Raw genomic sequence first — 13011 nt, forward strand, 5'->3', positions numbered from 1 at the left:
TGTTTACACCTTAAACCTTATTACCCCAGCTGTTATTAAAATATTTATATTTTGTAAGCTTAGAAATTTTTGAGGTTATTCTTTCTATTAAATTTCTATCAAATCAATGTATGTATGGCTATTCGGTTAGTTCCCTACTTGTAAATGAACTTCCAAAGATTTCAGTCCTGTGAGTCTGGTAAGTACACAAACTGACACGTGCTTTGCTTTGTGCTCATTGAATACTTCCTTTTTGTCATTTTGTTGGATCTACCCTTATATAAAGGAGTTTTTATTGCTGCTGACAAATGGCAGCTTTGGTTATTTAGCCTTTTTCTCTTCTCAACTACATAAGCGAAGCATAAGAATTATTTCTAAGTAAGGGTCTAGGGAAGTCACTGATTTTGAATGTTTTTGAAGACCTGAGATTAGTTTTTGGGCAAGCTTATAAACATGAGATTAGAGAGAAGTGTAAATGTAACACAGGAATTTGAATTGGTAAGTGCTGGCATTAGTACAGAGAGAAGAGCAATTTTCTTAAGCATTATAGAAGTTAGTAATTTTTTTCATTTATAATCAGTAATTTTTCTATACAAAACTGTAGCAAATCAGCTGTAATAGTTCTGTCCTTGATACTAAAGAGCCTTTTTTTAGTTTGAATTGAGTCTAATCGACACAGTTCAAAACAAAATGTTGTAAGCAAACCATAAGCATTATGTAAATTACCATTCAGATTACATTGAAGCTAGAAGTGGGAAGTATTTCTGAAGTTGTTTTGCAGTTTTTGTTTTACTTTTTAATTTTGCTTCTTTGTTCTTTCATTTCAACATCCTGGATGCCAGACACTTGCTGTCTGTGGTGGTGATTAAAAAAAAAGTTTTGACTCTGCATCTAATGTATGCTTTTTAAAATTTAAATCATATATGACACTGTACATTGATAAAAATGAGAGATGAAAAAGATTTATGTGCATGACCTTACCACTTAGGGTACAAATCCCGCTTTGTCAGGTATATACAGTTCATTAAAGTATAACATAAAATGATACATCTTGTTAATTACCCTTCTGTTCAAGGCACGTGAGAAAAATCAGAGTGGGATAGTTGCTGGAACTTAGTAGTTTCTGCTTGGGAGAATTCCCTGGAGCTTGGAAATTCTTTTCAGCATTCAGCTGTTTATTCTGTTGCTTTCTGTGCTGTATCTGCTGTCCCGTTTATTCTGGGATACAAATCTCGTTAATGTCAGATTCTGGCATACTCATCAGATTGCATGTGTACATGTAGGTGTCATTGGTTGTATCATTGACCAACAATGGAAGCTAGCTGTACTGTGGTGTTTATAGTATCTTTTGTATTCTGTATGGGCTTTACAACCTCACGATGTAAAACACTACTATTGTTTTTCTGTATGTATCTATATAGTAGCTCAGTGCTTACAGAAATAGAGTAAGCAGTTGGCTGTCTGAAAGAGTCTTCATTAGTATGCTAAAGTTCTGAAATATTTTAGGACTAGTAAAAATCTTATGATCAAAACATTAGTAAACAAAAATGTATTTTTCTTAAGTGTCTGGTAAGCCATATGAGTGAGGACTATCTATATGCCCTGCCTGTGATGTGACAGTTGTTACGAATTACAGAAGATGCAGTTTTACAGAAGAAACTTCTGTAGTTCTGTTACTACTGCACTCTAAAGACCAGAGGGGGAAAAAAGCAACAATGCAGCAAAAGATTTGTTTGCTTGGTCTTTAGAAGCCTGCTGGGAAATCTAAGAGCAAACTGGACAACCTGTCTGTGGTATTGCTGGTTCTCTGATGTAGAGATTTGCCAAGCTGCAAAAAACAGGTCTCAGTATTTGCTATGCCACAAGAAAAATGCAGTGGTTTTGGTTGTTTACTTAATGATTAGAAGTCTGTTATTTCAGTTAAATCTTGTTATAGTGGAGATCTTATGAAACTTGAACTTGCATAAAATGCAAAGTAGCCAAATAATTGCTGTGTCATTCTGAAATACATGTTGAAAAGAAGCTTTCTTCATCAACTGAAGTCAAGTTCCTTTGCTTTGGAAACCTAGAAACTGAATCGAAGATGTCGGACAGTGATGGGACACACTTAAGAATTTTTGAACATGGCAATACGGTGCAGCCAAGTATCTGCTAGTCTATGGAGAACAGCAAAAATGTGGTTTTCTTCCTCAAGTCATTTGGCTAACTAAGTGAACAGTAGATGAGATGAGGGAAGGGAAAGCTATCAAATAGAGTGGAAATCTAATGAAATGATAATGATTTGATTCAGATATGGCACAAAGTGTGAGCAGACCTGATAGCAGGAGAAATTAAAAGATACAATGAACTTCTGGGTTTTGAAATAGATAAGCTTGTCTTTCCTCATTCTGCAGTTTTTTGATTAGAAGAAATCACTAATCTTTCAAGAATCAGTATCGTGAACATTCCTTACAGTCTGGGGATGCCATAAGACTTGTAACCCTAAAACTATTTACAGATTCTGTACATATAAGACTTGAACAACGTTTATGCAGCCTGGATGTTCTATTTGTGCCTGTTTCTTGACAAGAAACATATCAATGTTGTATTTGTCAGTGAAGTGGATGATTATTACACACCTGAGGATCTGGAAACTCTTTTCTGTTGGTAGAAATTAAAAATGTCAGTACTAATCCATCATCCTGGAAATCCTTCTCTTTTAGGCCAGTCAATGCTTCTTGCATCTGGAAAGAACTTATTTCTGGAACGTCTGTTTTCAAGTTTGTAAAACATGTGTGACTTAAAATTGAATGATGAAAAGGGATTTGTCTTATTGGTTACTGCACTTGTTGGTTCATATAGGGTGTGTGTGTGTGTTTATATATACATACATATACTTTAAAAGGCCCCCCGATTTTGTAAAGTAGCAAAGTTGGTATATATGGACAGTAAATACTGTTCTTGAGTTGGGCCCTGACTTTGCTGTAAGCACTGAGCACTAGGTGACACTATTGTACAGCTCACATTAGTAGCTGTTTAAATCTAAAGTTAGCTGTATTGTCTCAGTCAACACATTTGAGTGACTGTGATGCTTTGGAGTGGGTCTTCATTTCAGGTCTGTGCGCAGTCTTCTGTAGTCAATTGTAGAAGCTATACAGCTTGACTTGATTATCTGTGTGGAAAATGCTCTTTCTTACGTGTTGGCTTTGTGAAACTGTGGTTACATCTGGATATGCAATAGCATTTTGGGAGAGAAAGCATATGAGACTGTCTAGTCCTGTGCTGAATGTTTGAGTTAATTGGGTAGTGTTCACACAGCATTGGAGTTTTGTGTTCTGAAGTTGCTGGAAAGTGTGCAAATGTGTGTAAGACATTGGCTGTATGACTCCTTAAACTTAGGATCACAGAGTAATTCAGGTTGGAACATCAGGAAGATTTTAGTTCAACATCCTGCTCAAAGGAAGTTCAGTTTTGGGGTCAGTCTAGGTTAGCTGGGGCTTTATACAGTCAAGCTTTGTGCAGTCTCCATCCTTGGAGGTTTTCAGTCTCCCTCTTGACAACCTGTTCCACTGCTTGAGTGTCCTTGTGTGTTTCCCCGCCCGCCCCCCCCCCCCCCCCCCCCCCCCCCCCCCCCGCCCCTATATCCAGTTAGCACCTCTTTTGTTTCAATTTATGCTTCATGTCTCTTTTCCTTCCACTAACTGCCAACATGAACAGCCTGGCTCAATCTCATTGGTTTTCTTCTTCTAGGTATTAGAAAACTGTTACTAGATCCCCCTGAAGCCTTCTCTTCTCCAGACTGGACAAGCTGTTCCCTTTTGCTTCTCACAGGGCCTGTCTCCCTGACCATCCTGGCAGCCTTTGTTGTACTTGCTCCGTTTTATCAGTGTCTTTCCTGGACTGGGGGGCGGGGGGAGCAAAACTGGATGCAGTATTCTAAATTTGGTCCAAGTGCTGATTAGAGAGGGATAATCACGTTCCTTAGACTACTGGCTACGCTGCTGTTGGTGCAGCCAAGGGTACTGTTGACCTTCTTTGCTGCCAAGGGACAGTCCTCGCTCATGGTTAGCTTGCTGAACATGCACCAAGACTCTTGGGTTTTTTTACACAGAGCTGCTTCCCAGCCTGTATCATTGCAAGGGGTTATCCCTTTCCAAGACTTTGCATGTCCTGTTGAATTTCATGTGGTTGCTGTCAGCCTATTCCTCCCATCTGTTTAGGTATGTCTGCATGGCAGCTCTGGCCTCAAACATATTGACCATTCCATACCATGACCAATTCGGTATCATCTGCAAACTTGATGAGCATGTATATCACTGAGTCACTGGCAAAGATACTTAAAAGAAAAAACCCAATTTCCAGGATTGGCCCCTATGGTAGTCCATTTGTTACTGGCCTCTAGATACAGTGCAACACATTTAATACCTTCTGAGCCTGATCATCCGAACAGTTTTTAACTCGTCTAGTTGTCCACCCATCCAGACTGTAACATCCAAACTTGTACATTGAGGGTATTTTCTGACAGTGTTGAAAGCCTTGCTACAGTCAAGGTAAATGGCACCCACCATTCTCTCCTGATCTGCAAAGCCAGTCATCCAGTCATTTTAGTGTAGGAAACAAACAGATCAATTAGGCATAATTTACAAATATATAATAAATCCATGTTTACAGTTACCAGCCAGCACCTAATCCTTCACATGCCCAGAAATGTTTTCTTAGAAGACTTTTTACATTATTTTCTCAAGGAAAAAACTGTCTTTTTGGCCTTTTTTTGCAAACATTTGCTTTTCTCCATTTGTCAGGGACCTTCCTGATCACAATGACTTGCCCTCCCACCCCCAGCTGGCAGTTCTCTGAAAACTGTCTCTAATCAGAGGTGTGGGAGACCATGTTGGTGAAGGCTGAGTCAAAGGCAGCATCAAGTACCTCAGTTTTATGTCTGTCCAGTGTTGCAAATTCTCCTGCCTTTAGCAAAGGTCCCTCCTTTTCAGCCTTTTGTTCAGCATATTAGTACACAAGCAGCAGATGAAGCTACTTTAACATTCCTTGTAAGTCTCAAGTCCAGCTGAGTTTTGGCTTTCCTGACAACATCCCTAAATGCCCAGGCAACGTTTCTAGATATTTCTTTGTAACCTGTCCCTTCTTTACCATCCCGTGTAAAGCCTTTTTTGCATTGAAACTCTGTTGTCAGTTCACTGTCTAGCCAAGCTGGTCTGATATTTCTACATGTTTTCCTGAGTATTGTGATGGACTGCTCTTGTGCTTTTTATATGCTGACATTAATAACATGTCAGCTTTCTTAACCTCTTTGTCATTTAGAACTTTCTCACATGGGTTTCCGTGGACCAGTTCACTGAATAAGCTGAAATCTGCTCTCCTAAAAAAACAGTCTGTACTCTATTTGCTTTCCTTGCTTCCCTCAGATCTTGAACTCCACTACTTCATGGTTGCTACAGCCAAGGTTGCCATTGATTATTTTTTTATTATTATTTTTTCCCCTCTGTGTCCGTGACCAATTCTTCCTTGTTAGTGAATAGCAGACTCAGCTGTGTGTAACTCCATATGTCACTCATCCAGTATCCCTGATGCTCTCCAGAAATCTTGACTGCTTGCATCCCATTGTGATGTTCTTCCGACAGATGTTGGGGTGTCCTTTAAGCGTTGTGTAAAAACCAGGGTCTGTAATACAAAACCTGCTGAGAGTTGCTTTAAGTATGCTTTGCCCATTTCCTCATGTCTGTTGGGTTGCCTATAACAAATCCTTACCCTGGTTCACCAGCTCTCAACGACCCTCTTGTGTCCAATAGAATCATAGAATGATTTGTGTTGGAAAGGACCTTAAAGATCACCTAGTTCCAACCCCCCTGCCATGGGCTGGGACACCTTCCACTAGACCAGGTTGCTTGGAGCCCCATCCAGCCTGGCCTTGAGCACCTGCAGGGATGGGGCAACCCCAGCTTCTCTGGGCAACCTGGTTTTGTGCCTCACCACCCTCACAGTTAAGAAGAGCTCCTCCATACCTCTGAGCGGCTCCTACATGTAGAGGACGCTTCCCCACTTGTCTTTCCTGAAGAGCTAATATTATATTAATCCTTTGTAGCACTCCAGCTGTCAGGCTGTCCCACCATGTCTTGGTTATTCCAATGAAGTTGTAGTTGTGTAATCATGAGGAGCTTATATTCCTTCTAACCTTTTTTATTGTGTTTTACTGGGTAAATCTCTTTAGACTGTTTTAGAGTGTATGCAATGTACTGTTTTTCAGTAAAATACTGAGAACTTGGCCACTAACCTTAGTTTCTCAACTCTTAGCATCATTGAAATGAAGACTATTTTGATGTTTAAATATTTACAATGTAAGTTACTGATTCTATAGAATGATCCAAATTAAGACTGTATTACCATTGCACCATGTTAACAAACATTGTGTTTGTGACTTAACTAAAAATGTTCCTGTGTTTGGAAGAAATAGAAAAATACCAAAAAATCTTATGTAAGTAAATAATTATTTTAAAAGAAGAAAAAAATAAGTTTAAACCAGAGTCTTAAATTTTCCTTGAAAGTACTTGCCACTTCAGACTAATGTGCTTTAACATAACTTTATAATAGAAATACTGATATGCTTTAATTTGATTTTTTCATTTAAACTTAATGTCAATAATGTTTTAATATGTTGAAGTAAATATTTTTACAAATAAACTTAATTGCGATTTGAAATGGATTTACAAGAAAACAAAAAATTTTGATGGAAAAAGGTGATCTTTTGAGGTTAAGTCCAACTTCAGACATCACAGTTGAAGTGTGGTATCTTAAGTGCCCCACTTGTAAAATAAAGCATTCAATTAAAAATGTGCTTTTTGTAATTTACTGTCCCTTTCCTTCCTAATTTAGGCTGGTGCTGGAGAATACACTGACCATTACGTCCTAGATATGGAAAGTCAGATATAGACCCTTAATTAAAAAGAAGACATGAAGGTTATGGAACTTTAGTATTAGTGCTGGAATCTTACCCTTAAGCCATCATACAGACACCAAACTACCAGTTCATCTGTTTCCACAGCCTACCTTTAATCCATATTCGAGAAGCAGTTTGGCAGCTCCCTGCCCATAATTTCTATCCTGATAACTTTCATTAAATTGCAGGAAAGTAATAATGTGTGGAGGGAACTACTAAGCTGGATATGTTACGGTAGAACAATTGAACTGTAGCATGGAATGCACATGGCTGCTCATCAGGAATCTTGTTCTGAGAAGAATACTTCTTTAGTTTTATAGTATCTTTGTCACTGGACTTGAGGAACATTGCTTGGTAGGGAGAATATCCAAAATTAATCCTAGTGAGAGCAGACACTGACAGAACACCAACTTTGTTGTTTGCAGTAAGTTCTTGGGAAGGTGCTAGATCTTTTAGATGGTGGTACTTCCTGAGGAAGAGTCACCTTGTTTTCTTCCACTACGGTAAAAGAAATTTTTAGCAATACAGCAAAAGTGGCAGCGGCAAGATGGAAAAATACTTAGCAACAGGATTATTTTTTGCTGTATTTTATTATGAATCTAATAAACTGCAAAACTCCAAAGGGCCTAAAGTAGGGTCTTCAGCTAATATTTAATTGTGTATGGTTTGAAAAACTAGAGTAATAATGCATGCATCCATTGTTTGAGGTAGAATTTTTGATTATTAGGAGTGTTTTAATATCACTTTTTTCTTTTACAGATATATTTAACATCTAGATAAGTTCACTGATACAATTTTTGAAATTAATGTGAAGTAATCTTTTTAAATCTATGCATATAACAAAAAAAGGGTTTTCTTTAAAGGCACAGTTATTGCTCTGTTAAGAGCATGTGTATTTTATATTGTTTTTTAGATAAAATTTGTCCCGCTCTTCTAACCAGGTAGATGAGGCTGTAGTTGTCATCTTGCTGCTTTGTGTTTGAGAGTAGAATTAGACTGCTATTCTCTTCAAATAGTTCTAAATTAAAAAGTTGGCTGACTGTTCAGGTTTTGCTAAGTTCTAAAACAGCTTTGTAAATCCATAACAAAGAAAAAGGCTGTGCTACTCTTGCAACCCATAATCACTAGGTGTTTGTAATCTGGTTTAAGGCATTTGTTCCTGCTACGTAAGTTAGATATGTTTGTCATCTATTTTTTAACCTCTGTTGGAGAAGTTGAAATGAATGAATAAAAATGTTGACCTTACAATAATAGAATTTTCATATATTGTTTTCTGTTCTTGGAATAGGCTTCAGGAGTCTGTTCTGCTTTTTATCAGGTTTTGAATATTGTCCATATCCTCAACGTTTTTTCTTCTGTATGCTACTCTATAGTCTTTTCCACAAAGGATATATTTCCAGAAAACAAATAAAAGTGCTTCTGCATCACATTAATTTTGCACACTGAGGCCCCAGTTCTGTAAGAAGAGCTCTTGCCATTGTGATTTAGATTTTAGGTTAGCAGAGAAGCTTGTATTTGTGGTAATTTTATTAGGAACAGAATAGACAAGTTTGATAAGGAAAATGAGTTGGAAATGTGATAGGACTAGGACACAGATGATGTAAGGCAAAAGGGTTCAAGTGGGCACAAGATTAAGAATATTTTTAGTATAAGTAACCAGTGACAGAAGATATGGTTTATACAATGCCTAGTTAACAAGTAGAGTTTTACATTGTACTGTGGTTTTTTAAACTCCCTTTAGAAGCACTGGTGCAAATAAGGCATTTCTAGCATATGATTCATTTTACCTTAAACATCTGTTTTTCTCTGGCTACAAGACACCTGAACTGTCTGCTCCTCTTAGCGCTGGTTCATGCTGAAGATGGTAAGCTATTCATTCTGTCAGTTGATGTAAAATGTTTAGAAACTTGTTAATTAAAAAAAAAATTAACTGAATGTTGTCTGTAAAACTAAGCACGTAGAGGCTGCTAGTGAAGTCTTAGTTCAGTCACCCGAAATGCATGCATTAGCAGTCTTTAATTGTGTGATCAAATACTTTCCCCTCATCCACCCACCCAGCAGTCCTAGCTTTTGTGGCTAGGAAACAAGAGTGCAAATTGAGGCTGTGTAATGGAAGACAGTAGTCTTTGTTGGACCCTTCTGAGCTGCTAAAGCAAATGAAAAGTCATGCAGGCCGTCAAAGGAGGGAAAGGGTGCTTGGTTCTATGTCTCTTCTGCTGTGGACTTGCCATGGAATACTGGACAGACACACTGATGGTCACATTTGATCTTTGCCAAGTCCACTCAGCTGAAGATCGACACTGTACTGTTGGATCCAGGCTTTTGTGTCTTAACATTCCCAGCTGGATGGACAGTGGAAGGTGGATGCTTCTGAATGGTTGGGTTTTTTTAGCATTTATAATTGTTCTGATAGATTTTCTCTGATTATTTCTATCATAGCTGAAGGTAGCAGTAGGTTTTCTAGTTGAGGTTTCTTTCAGTTCATACCTTTTGAACAAAGAAACATTGTTGCACATGACGCTGAACAGAAAATCATATTAGAGTCTAAAAAAATTGCTTTTTTACAACCTCTTTTATAGTGGTAGATGACAGATGTTTACTACTAACTGGATTTGATGAGTCGTCCTTTGAGATGATTTAAAAGACCATGGATGTGAGATTAAAGCACTTTGTCCTAGAATGTTCCGTGTCAGCAGGTTATGATCTGAATAAAACATCAGAGGAACCTTGTTAGCAGGCACCCTGAGTGGAAAGGGACAAGGTCTCTCCAGTTCTCAATTGCCTTAAACAAATAACATTGCTTTGTTTAATATATCAAGTTCATTCTTGAATTCAGTTAGATTTCTTGCTCCTCTTTCAGATTTAAGAACTAAAATTCTTTACCTTTGCTGCTGTAAAAATTATCTGAAGATGGATAACTTTGCCTATTTAATTCCATATTCAAAACAAACTTTGCTGCCTTTCTAGCTGTTAGGAACTGCAAAGTGGGTAACAGTGTTCAGCCTTACTGTGTTCGTATAAAGATTTCTTTTCTACTACCATGCCAGATATTTTGAAGTTCATTTAAGTTCAACTGATTTTCTACATAGTATAAACTTATAAAAGAGTAATATCACAGCAATCTGGCATAGAGTCTCAATTTTGTATAAATAATAAAAAAAAGCCAAACAAAACACAAAGCAAAACAAAAAACCCCAAAACCCCACAACCCAACCAAACAAAAAACCTCCCTACAAACAAAACCCCAAAATCCCAAGTTGCATTTTTACCACATTTTCCTTTTACCTTCGTGCTTTTAGTTCATTGTTAGTGAGATTTAAAAAGATTAAGTATACTACTAGTGGTTCTGAAGTTGCTCAGGTAACTTATCTGATTGCTTTAGATAGAACTACTATATTTATTGTTAATTTATAGTTTCATCTTCTTGATGGTTGTTTCTCAAGTTGTTTTTTGCCAGTGAGTTGTGTTTTCTGGGAAAAGAATGAGATCCTTTTTACCACAGAAAGGACTCTCTAAATTTAGACCAAGTCCTAGCTATCTCCATTTGTGCTCTAGATGGCCTATATAAAGAGATGAAAAGAATGCTTCTCCTACTGAGACTGTCTTGACGGTACTTTCTGAAACTGCTAGACATGGTTAGTTAGGGCTTTCTGTAGTAAGCTTTGAAATATTCATGAAATAGCACAAATGAGACAAATTCAACATTTTATAAATATATTCAAGATTAAGAAAAGAAACCTTACAATGTAACTTATTTTGTTATATCCTGATGTAAAATGGCATAAGCTGTGGCACAGTGTTTCAGTACTAATCCACACACATTAGATCAACATTTTATGTCTTGGCTTGTTTATATAAATTCTAGTTGAAGTATGAATAAACTTTTCCTTCTCTTTGCTCCAGTTAGTACTGTGTATATCTGATGGGGGACTGGAACTCTTCCCTGGAAAAGGAGGAATATGGGGAAAAAAAGAGATTAAATGAACTTTACTTCTACTAGCAAATATCCTTAGTTGGCATTGAGTAGTAGAGGCAAAAAAAATAAACCTAGAAAATGTTTTTATCACAGTTGTTTTTTGGTGGTTTTTTCCCCTCTGTGAAAAGCTACAAGGTAATAGGCATATACAGAGCATAGCATTTAAGTTAAGGGCATAATCATCTTAATTAACTGATGCGCGGTGCTATATGTATGGTAATACTTTTTGTTCCAGTATACATACGTGTATATGTATGTAAAATGTGTGGAATGATGTAGATAAGCTCAGGATATCTCTAGACAGAAAGGACTGAACAAAGACAAGTTCAGTCAGTCCCTTCACCAGCTTGTTTGTCTTGGAGTTCTAGGTTGAGCACAGTATTTATAGAATAGATACTATACATTTAACACAATGCTTTTCCCATTTGAGGGTATTATTTTGGAAAGTGTCAATTTGGGGCTGAAGGAAATAAAGCAGTTTAGCAAGAAGCATCAGGAAACTTGGCTACAGTTCCTATATGCATCTCTGAGACAGAACTTTTCTTCAACAGCGATCTCTTCTTACCTCTTGACAACTTGCACTGGATGATTCCTCCAGCCCTTGAACTTTTCATTCTCTTGTGGTTAGATTGAATTGTGGTTTTTGTGGTTTCTGGAGCAGAGGTACACCAGCATCTTTTTTCTTTTTTTTTAACTATCCTTTCTAAGATCTGGATGGTTCTTGACCTGTGTGCAGAGAGACTTCACATGGTGACTTTTCTTTTGTCTAAATGCATACATTGTGCTTAGATTTCTGCAAAGCAGAAGTTTTTCTGTTTAACCAAGACTGCAAATCTAATGTAAATTGAATAAACTTTAATCTGTAAAAGTTAAAGCTGAGAATTCTGTGGAAATGTTTGGTTTTGACCTGGAAAAAAGCCAAAAAAAAAAAGTTAACTTCACATTTTCTAAGTTATTTACAGGAATCTTGTTCAGCCAGGATAAGCCAAAACAGCAAGGTCTCTGGCCCAGTTCCCTCCATGTATTTTAACAGGAAGCAATATAAACAATCTAGTTTTCCTCTGACTTAATTCCTGTTCTTACCTCTGCCCTTTTATTTTATATGAATGTAGACATACAGTTTCATTTGATTGAAGTTCTCCCAACCAGAATTCTAAAATTAATCTTCAGAATTTGATGTGTACAAAATAGTAACTTTCTTTCAATTTGCAAGATATGCTTTTAGGGTAAGTAGGCAGGAGAATGGAAGAAGCCAGTAAGCATGGATGAAGTTGAAAAATTTGTCGTCATTTCACTCTTGGATATGCCACCTGGAGTAATAAAACCATTGCCATTGCCTTGAGTTTTTGGCAGACCTGTGATTTTCAGCATCATTGATGTATCTAAAAATTTTACTGTAGGTGCCAATAGCAGCTCAGGAGTTCAGGGTGTGTGAATAAATATGGAGTCATTTTGTACAGCCCATGTACAATAGTTAAAACAATTGGTTTCTGAGCTAGGTAGACTGATGTTAGGTTATTCTCTACATTCTGCCTTTCTGCTTTGATTTGGACTATAAACCGAACTCTCGGGGAAAAAAAAGGTAAAACTTCAGTAATTCTGCTTTTAAAGGCAAGATTTAACAGGCTACCCTTTTTCAGGGTTGGCCATCCTATCCAATTATTAGATGTTGCTGGAAAATGGCTAGTGTTTCTTAAAGTCTGGAGAAAGAAACTGTAGGTTAATTGGAAAGGGAAGATGGATTATTGCAATAGGAAATCAGATGGTGCCTGGAAGGCTGGGGTTTGGGGTTTTTTGCTTGTTTTAATTTTTTGAGTCACTGCTGTCACCGCAGAGAATCTCCATTAAGGATATGAAATGTGATTGTACAACCAAAAGAAAGGTCCACAAGTACAGGATCTTGTCTCCAACACTGGCAATAAATACATGCCTTGTATGAACAGAGAAAATCTTTATGATACTTCTCCTGAGTGCTGTCTCAATCTCTAATCTTAGTTTAGAGTATGTCCTAAACACAGAGTTCTACCTATTTGTCCTGGGAATTGTTTTTTTTGTGTTTTTTTTAAGAACAGGTCCTTTGTACCTCTTGTTATGATTTTTTTTTCCATTATTATTGTGTGTGTTA

The 13011-nt window shown here is 37.2% G+C and overlaps 1 protein-coding gene across 3 annotated transcripts in view; it reads left to right on the forward strand.

The window, feature by feature from the left end:
- The window catches only part of LOC121088376 (PARP1 binding protein), a 56829-nt gene that overhangs the window by 19073 nt on the left and 24745 nt on the right, over nt 1-13011 (forward strand). The window lies entirely within an intron of this gene.

This window comes from Falco naumanni, chromosome 5, assembly GCF_017639655.2.
Source record: "Falco naumanni isolate bFalNau1 chromosome 5, bFalNau1.pat, whole genome shotgun sequence".
NCBI classification, from domain to species: domain Eukaryota; kingdom Metazoa; phylum Chordata; class Aves; order Falconiformes; family Falconidae; genus Falco; species Falco naumanni.